A 7361-nucleotide genomic window follows, 5' to 3' on the forward strand; every position below is an offset into this window, starting at 1 on the left:
TTAACTCCGAGACTGCCTTACTCCTTTATTTCCTTGCTGTTTTCACTTCACACTTGAAGAGGCTATCTGAACTTGAAAATGTACAGAGTTCTGTTGGGTCGTTAGTGTTAATAATGTAACGTGGACATTCACCAATATCATATTCCCAGTGAAAAACAAGTGCTGACAAACATCGTGCATGGCGTTGTTTTCATTGGACCGTAAGTTAAGTAAACTTATAGTTTAACTTATGTATACACGATGGTAATCTCGTGGGAACAAGCTACAGGAGTTAGACCGACCATGACAATCAGAAAAAGCGAAACGTCTGGAAGGAGGTGACCTAGCACTGGGAATGAGTATACCTTGTATTTTTATTGTGTTGAACAGTGAAAAGAATGCGGCTATTATAATTTGCATTTATTTTAGCGTTATCAAGAAGAGATTAGAAATCTTGGTCAAGGATCTGCCCGAATACGACGAGGAGCTGCAAAGAACTTCTCTCCGACAAAAAGACAAAGAGACCGGCGTATGTCGACTTATATGAACGCGTCGTGAAGCAATCGGTAAGCGCTTCAGATTCAAAGTCGAATGTAGAAAGCATGTGAACAAAGCAGCCAAAAACACTCTTTTTTATACGAAACAGTAAACAGTTCGAAAACAAAAACTAACTTTTCCACAATGTACTTTTGCTCTTTGATCGGGTGACGCCGGGTGGACAACATTAATAAAAACGATTCTTAGTTTATTGTACTCTTATTTTTTATAAGCATAATGTTTACCATTAATTAATTCTTCTCTGCATATTTGTTTTAAAAGTGCGAGAAATGAAAGTTAGACAACTACTGTTTCCACTTAAACTTAAACACCTTAAAACAGTGACCTTAAATGTAAAACGTAAGAATATGAAGAATAGCGTGGCTCAGGTAAACTAATAAACTTTAGTTATTATTTGCAGCTTAGCAAAGTGCTTAAAATTATAACTCAAAACAAGCTTATTACGATGTAGAAAATGAAGATCGGTTCACCCAATTCCCCGCCCAATTCCTTTTGGTCGAAATATGGACTCTGGCGAGATCTAGCATTGAGACGTACAATTTTTTAATTTAATACTAGAACTGTAGTACTCCACACGTTGATGCATGTTTTTGTCATTGCCCAGGGAGGGGGGTACTAGGTTTGCGAGGTGACGGGTATGTCCGAGCCGAAAATCGCAAATCGACCCTTTGAGAGACAAAATTTTGGTGATTTTGGGACCCTTTGAGAGACTTTTTCCTAAAATTTGGTCCATTTTTTTCAAATTTTGGTTTGATTTTCACCAAATTTTGGTCAAAATTTTTGGAAATCGTGACCCTTTGAGAGAGAAATTTTAGATTTTCGTGATTTCATCAGAGACTAACTTTTGAATTTGTACCCCTTTGAGAGACTTTTAAGGAATGAGAAAAGGTACTCTTATGCTCGCACATACCCGGCACCCATTTTGCCTAAGTACCCCCCCCCCCCCCGGGGTCATTGCCTTTGACTAATGCGAGGGATCCAAGAATTATGGCTATTTTAAGGACATGCCATAAATTATCCGATGTTCAGATATTACCATACAAAATTTGAGGCTGTATATGAAAATTTACTAAGTGTAATCTTGCTAGGAATACTTTATTGAAACGATATGTTTTTGCATTTCTATCGTTTACTTTACCAGAATTATTTTTTGCATATTATTTACCTTGCGGAGAATGATGCACATCCTTCGACGATATTCTTTGTTTCGCAATATATCTTTTCTACGAATAATGTCTTATTTTTCTTTCTTGTCTTTGAAGGCTACAAGACGAAAATTTCATAAATTACAGCTGAGGGGCCATTTGAAAAATGTAAAATACACATATAATAGATTTATTTTTATTAACATTCGAATAGTTCAACTAGACTACTTTTTTAGCTCTTGAGTGTAGGGGTATTTTCACAGATTTCTGTAAAGGCCGAAGGGCTAGATGCCATGCTTTGGTTGAAAAGTATGCCGAGATTAGGTATGAAATCCTACCTAGGTCATGTGAAATTACAATATATTTTCAGTGCTTGACCAATAAAAAGCTTCGCGGGTTTTAGCAGCAATATTTTTTGCGATATTCATATTTTTTTCTTGGAAGAGGTTAAAGCACGACATCTAGCCCTTCGGCCTTTACAGAAATCTGTGAAAATACCCCTACACTCAAGAGCTAAAAAGTAGTCGACTAGTTGAACTATTCGAATGTTAATAAAAATAGTTCGCGTTCTACCATAGAGACTCAGAGAAATGTCTCTCGTATGAAATGTTTACAAAGTTTCTTGCTAAAAGTAAGCACAAGAATGAAATTAAACACTAGTCATACTTTTAGAAGTTGATGCTTTAGACACGGTCTTTCCAACCGTAGAATTTTGTTTGTACCCACAACTATCAGCCATGATTCAACTAAAAGCAAAAATTTGTATATTACACCCCTGTCTCAGTGCCCCGGTAGAACTTTTCCCCTAACTTTTCCCCTCATTGGGGATGAAAATTTTCAATCAAAATGCCAATGGGGATAGAAAATCTATTGTTTCCAGCTCGAAAATTCCAGTGGGGATGGTTTTGGAGTGCAATTTTTTACATTCAGTTTTCAATGGGAATAAAATCATAGAGCAATTACGCCGTGGGGTTGAAATTGTAGGATATTTTTCCCACCGGGGACGATTTTTTGGCCTATTTTTCCACCGGGGTGGGGGGTCCACCGGGTCTGTGACACAGGGGTGTTATATTCATCTTGATGTTTTGTACATTCATTATGATATTAGTCATACACAAACCAGATGGCAAATAATTATACACCCCTGTGTGACAGACCCGGTGGACACACTGGAAAGCTTAATAAAAGTTTCGTCCCCTTTAGCATAAAAGCCTTACAATTCCAGCCTCACTTTCACTTTCATTTCGTCCCCATTCAAAATTCAATATCAGAAATTGCACTTCAAAACCATTCCAACTTAATTTTTAGTTTTGGACTGTTTATTTCTGTCCCATTTAGATTTCCGTAACAGACAAATATATAGACCGGAATCCCGTCTATCACTTCACTGCGGAAATCTCGAAAAAAACTCGAATTCCTTGTTCAGCATTTTCTCTTTTGGATGTTGCAGGAAAAAAGAAAAAGGTAAGACAGTGTTTCCTGGCTAACAAATATAACGATCTCCGAGGGGTAAAGTCAAGTCAATTCACGTGTCCATTTTTTGAAATGTCAAAAATAATAAAAAGATGGAAAAATATTTCGAAGAAAACGTAAGTGTTTACGTAAAAAGCCAAGATTAAGCTTTTTCACATGCACGTAAAATTTTTCGTAAAGACATTACGAAAATTTGATGTTCATTCATTCTCTTAAGTTACGTAAATTAAACGTACATCTTCTTTGACAACGAGGAAAAACTCTACCAGAAGTGTTTTGTAATACTTTCAGTAGAATTTTACGTGCATGTGAAAAAAGCTGAAGCATGTAAAAAAATCAGGTGACCCTATTCTCAATCGATTTACCCCTCGTACGACGTAGACCACGTTTCTTGGTGTTAAAAATCAACGTCATTTGGTACTTACCTAATCGCAAACAGCTATTCCATCAACCAACGAAAAACGTCTTTAAATAATTCGATTATAATGTTCAACACATTCTAACACACCCAAAAATTGATCTAGATATGACATTTTCTGCATTTTTTCAATCAGTACATTACCATTAGTTTGCAATGATATTTTCCATAGACAATTACTGTTATATCACAACAAGACTCCCTAGAGAGTTCCGCTAACATTAGTAGTCTTGCTATCATTGTTGAAATCATAACATAGTTTGTCGATTCTCTTGGGGTAACAAGGTTGTATTTTATAATTGCTTCTTCGCTAAAGCTACGAACACATTCTAATTTTGTGTTCTGTTTCCTAAAAGATTTAAATATATTAATATGCACAATTTCTTTGATTATGTCATTTTTGCTTTTAATGAATTATAAACTGTGAAATTATTCCAATCAGCCAGTAATTCCTCACGGACTTCTTATTTTATTATTGACGTATACGCACAATCTAATTACAGAGTAAAATGTCACGTGATTCTTCATTTTGAGCGCTCGCGTTAGTATAGTAAGCTTTACTTTTTCTTATCTGTGAAATAAGGGGAAATCTTTTGAACAATATCTTGAGATTTATTAACTCGAGAAAAAAATCCAGCATAGAGAAGGTGTATTTTTAAATGCTTTATCTAATGAAACAGTTTTAAAATCAATCTTATGTTGGGATTTTTGCGCAGTCACTCGTAACTATGCCTGTGCACCTCGTTGCTATGGGTTTGCTATGAAATTAGGCGAAATCGAAAGTGAAAACACGAAAGCGTAGATCTAATTCGCGTTTTCCGTAATACAAAAAAAAGCGATACTTGACCGTACTGAAAGGCAAACATTAACTCTGAAACAAGAGTACTTGAAATTCAAAATGTCTCATGAGGTGTAAACAACACAATTATCATTGTGAATATGTAATTTTATAGCAATGAAATCTGTTTGAAAACGAGGACAACAATAAATTTATGCATCTCGAGAAGAGTGTATTGAGTTAAGGAACGGCGTATTTAAAAATACACGATTTCTCTTTCGATTTTACAGTAAGTCAGTAAGTGAAAATACAGACCAGATGTGCAGCAGTCCCATGCTTCGACCAATCGTCCCAGGACATAACAAACAGTATGCAGCGGATACAAAATCAAAACAAATGTGACATGTCAAAATAAAAAATATAACCATGTCTAATTTTGATTGTTCAATTGTTTTACAAGTTTGTTTTGGACACGTGATTTTAATTGTTCTCTTTAATGACACGTGGTTCGCGCAATGTTTACATTTTACTACTTTAATGTCCCTTTAAAGAGCAGGCCAATATCTATCATCCCATCGGCCAGGCGATGTCAATCAAACTGTTCGATTACCGAACCATGTGTTTGATTGAGCTGACTGATTGAACTTAAAATCAAACTGCGATAGCTATAATCAAACATCAAACTGAAGATTTTCCGGTAAAGTTCAATTACTGTTCGATCAGGTTCGATAATCGAACACCTATTGTTCGATTTCGTTTGATGAAATTTGATGGTTCGATTACCAAAATTGGTTTCATAGGGTTCGGTTGACTACATCATCGCCTGGCATCGGGGAGGAAAAGCTGAAACTTTTTCTTAATCCAAACTCATCGAACAACAATCAAACTTCATCAGATAAAAAACTGTCATCAAACTTACATAATCAAACGAAAAAAGGAAACAAGTATCATACCTGTGCTGTTTGTAGTTTTTTGAAGAAGAGGGTTATGTGTTGTTATGTAAAATTAACTCTTTTTGTACTTACTGAGCATTATCAACTATTGGTGCATTCACTAACTACACAAACATAAAATACTTAGTAGTAAACGAATAATAAACCTCTTTAAATACTCTACAAAAGACCAGAAAACATGATAAAAATTTATACAGCAGCAGCAAGTTTCAAAAGCATGTGCAAACAAGCAGCCATTAAAAAGTTCTCATGATGAAGATGAATGTTTATAAAGGCTTGGTTACACGTATTTGCACTAGAGTATTTTAATTATCAAGAAAAGCGCTGTTTTTTATCTTTGTGAGTGAGTCCAACTTTAAAATATTGGCCGTAGTACGCCCGCAGCCAAACGCCCACGCCATAATTTGCGCCCAAAAATTTTTCTCGCCACACACACACACACACAGAAAGACTATCGTAATACTTTCGCTATGCGAAATTAATAACTAGCAATTAGCTGTCGCTATGAATGCCCCGCTGATAGCAGATATTAGCCCAGAGGAATTTAGCCATGAAGAGAGCAAGGGAATCATAATCAGACTGTAAATTGGTGAAATGAGTCTTCATAGAAAGTGCTCAATGTTACTAGAGCTGTTTAAAGTTAAGAAACACGAGCCGATGCGGTTAAAATTTCCTCAATAAGATCCATACATAACGAAAGTGTTAATCTACACTTTCTGATGCAAAGTGACCTGAATAAAACCATTACTGTACAGGTTTCGCAACATGTTAAGAACTAGAATGATATCAAAGTTGATTTTCTTCAATCACCAGATAAAAATATTTGGAAAACCCAAACATAAGAATGTGTACTGTGAAACTGAAAGTGCTTCCCTCCCATAAAGAAAACATAATGCAGATTAAAGGTGAATTCCAAAATGAAATTGAATGCATTCATTTGATTTGAAATTTAAAAAGTAAGTAACTTTGGACTGGTGGCATACTGTAGATATAATCTATTTGTATCAAAGGTTACTGAAAATTATCTGAAAAACTTTAACAATGTTTACACGTGTTTCTGCAAAAAGTTTTCAGTTACTGTAGCTTGAATAAAATTTCTTCATGGTTACTAAAGATATAAATTTGATACACGTTTTTTTTTTTATAAGGAACACGTTTTTAAGGAACTCGAGGCTGAAAATGGTTCAAAAAATAAGGAATTGTTAAGGAACTGCTCAGGCTGAGAATAAGTGAATTTGAAAATAATGTACCTCCTTATTGGGACTAATTTGACCAACTTTTGATTTTTCAAGGGGCAAAAAGTTCAAAATTTCCTATGTAGTAAGGAACTTTGAGACTGAAATTCTCTGTAAAAATAAGGAACTCCAGGCTCAGAGCGAAGTTAAGGTTCCTTATAAAAAAAAAACGTGTAGTTGCTCTCAAAATTGGCAGTTGAATCAGATAATTTTAATAAAGGTATTAATTTTCAGGGATTAAATTTGTCGGATTTCACAGCCTTTGTTCTTTATTTACAAAAGACCATAAAATAAAATCCTAAGAAAATCTGAAAAGGGGCCTTCAGCAAAAAATGGTCACCATGAAAATATTAAAATAACATCTAATCCGCCACTGTACACAATTTTTTTCTATCGCTGTAATCCACTTCCACTTCCCTGGCAAGCAAGAAAGCGGAGATTCTTCAACGAAATGACCGTGTCCTGTTGTAACCACCGTCAACATGGTTAAAAACTTTTCACTTCACAGGTGGGTACAACATTGTGTTTGTATTTTATTGGACGTCTGGTTCTAAAAAGTCAAAAAGTTTGTTCAGTTTTGATTTGAGCAAAGTACGCTCCTACGTTTAACATCAACACGGTACAGTGTGCAGTGGTGGTATTAGTAGAGAGAGTGTTCAGTGTTCGAGTCTGTTCATAATATGTGACAAAACAATTCAAATTGAAATTACTCCAATAGTGTGTGTAATAATAAGCTTTTCTTAGAAGCTTGAAATGTTTTGTCCCAGTCTGGAATTCAGGTAACTAAGCTGAACTTTGGCGTACATAGACATCAAAGTACCG

At 35.3% G+C, this 7361-nt stretch overlaps 1 long non-coding RNA gene across 1 annotated transcript; it reads left to right on the forward strand.

The window, feature by feature from the left end:
* On the forward strand, positions 1 to 3418 carry LOC136805093 (uncharacterized). The gene is made up of 3 exons (XR_010846333.1): positions 1 to 200; positions 409 to 545; positions 3021 to 3418. It is a non-coding gene; the product is annotated as an uncharacterized lncRNA (long non-coding RNA).
* The last annotated feature ends 3943 nt before the right edge of the window (positions 3419 to 7361 follow it).

Source organism: Clytia hemisphaerica, unplaced genomic scaffold, assembly GCF_902728285.1.
Source record: "Clytia hemisphaerica strain Z4C2 unplaced genomic scaffold, Clytia hemisphaerica genome assembly, whole genome shotgun sequence".
Classification (NCBI taxonomy): domain Eukaryota; kingdom Metazoa; phylum Cnidaria; class Hydrozoa; order Leptothecata; family Clytiidae; genus Clytia; species Clytia hemisphaerica.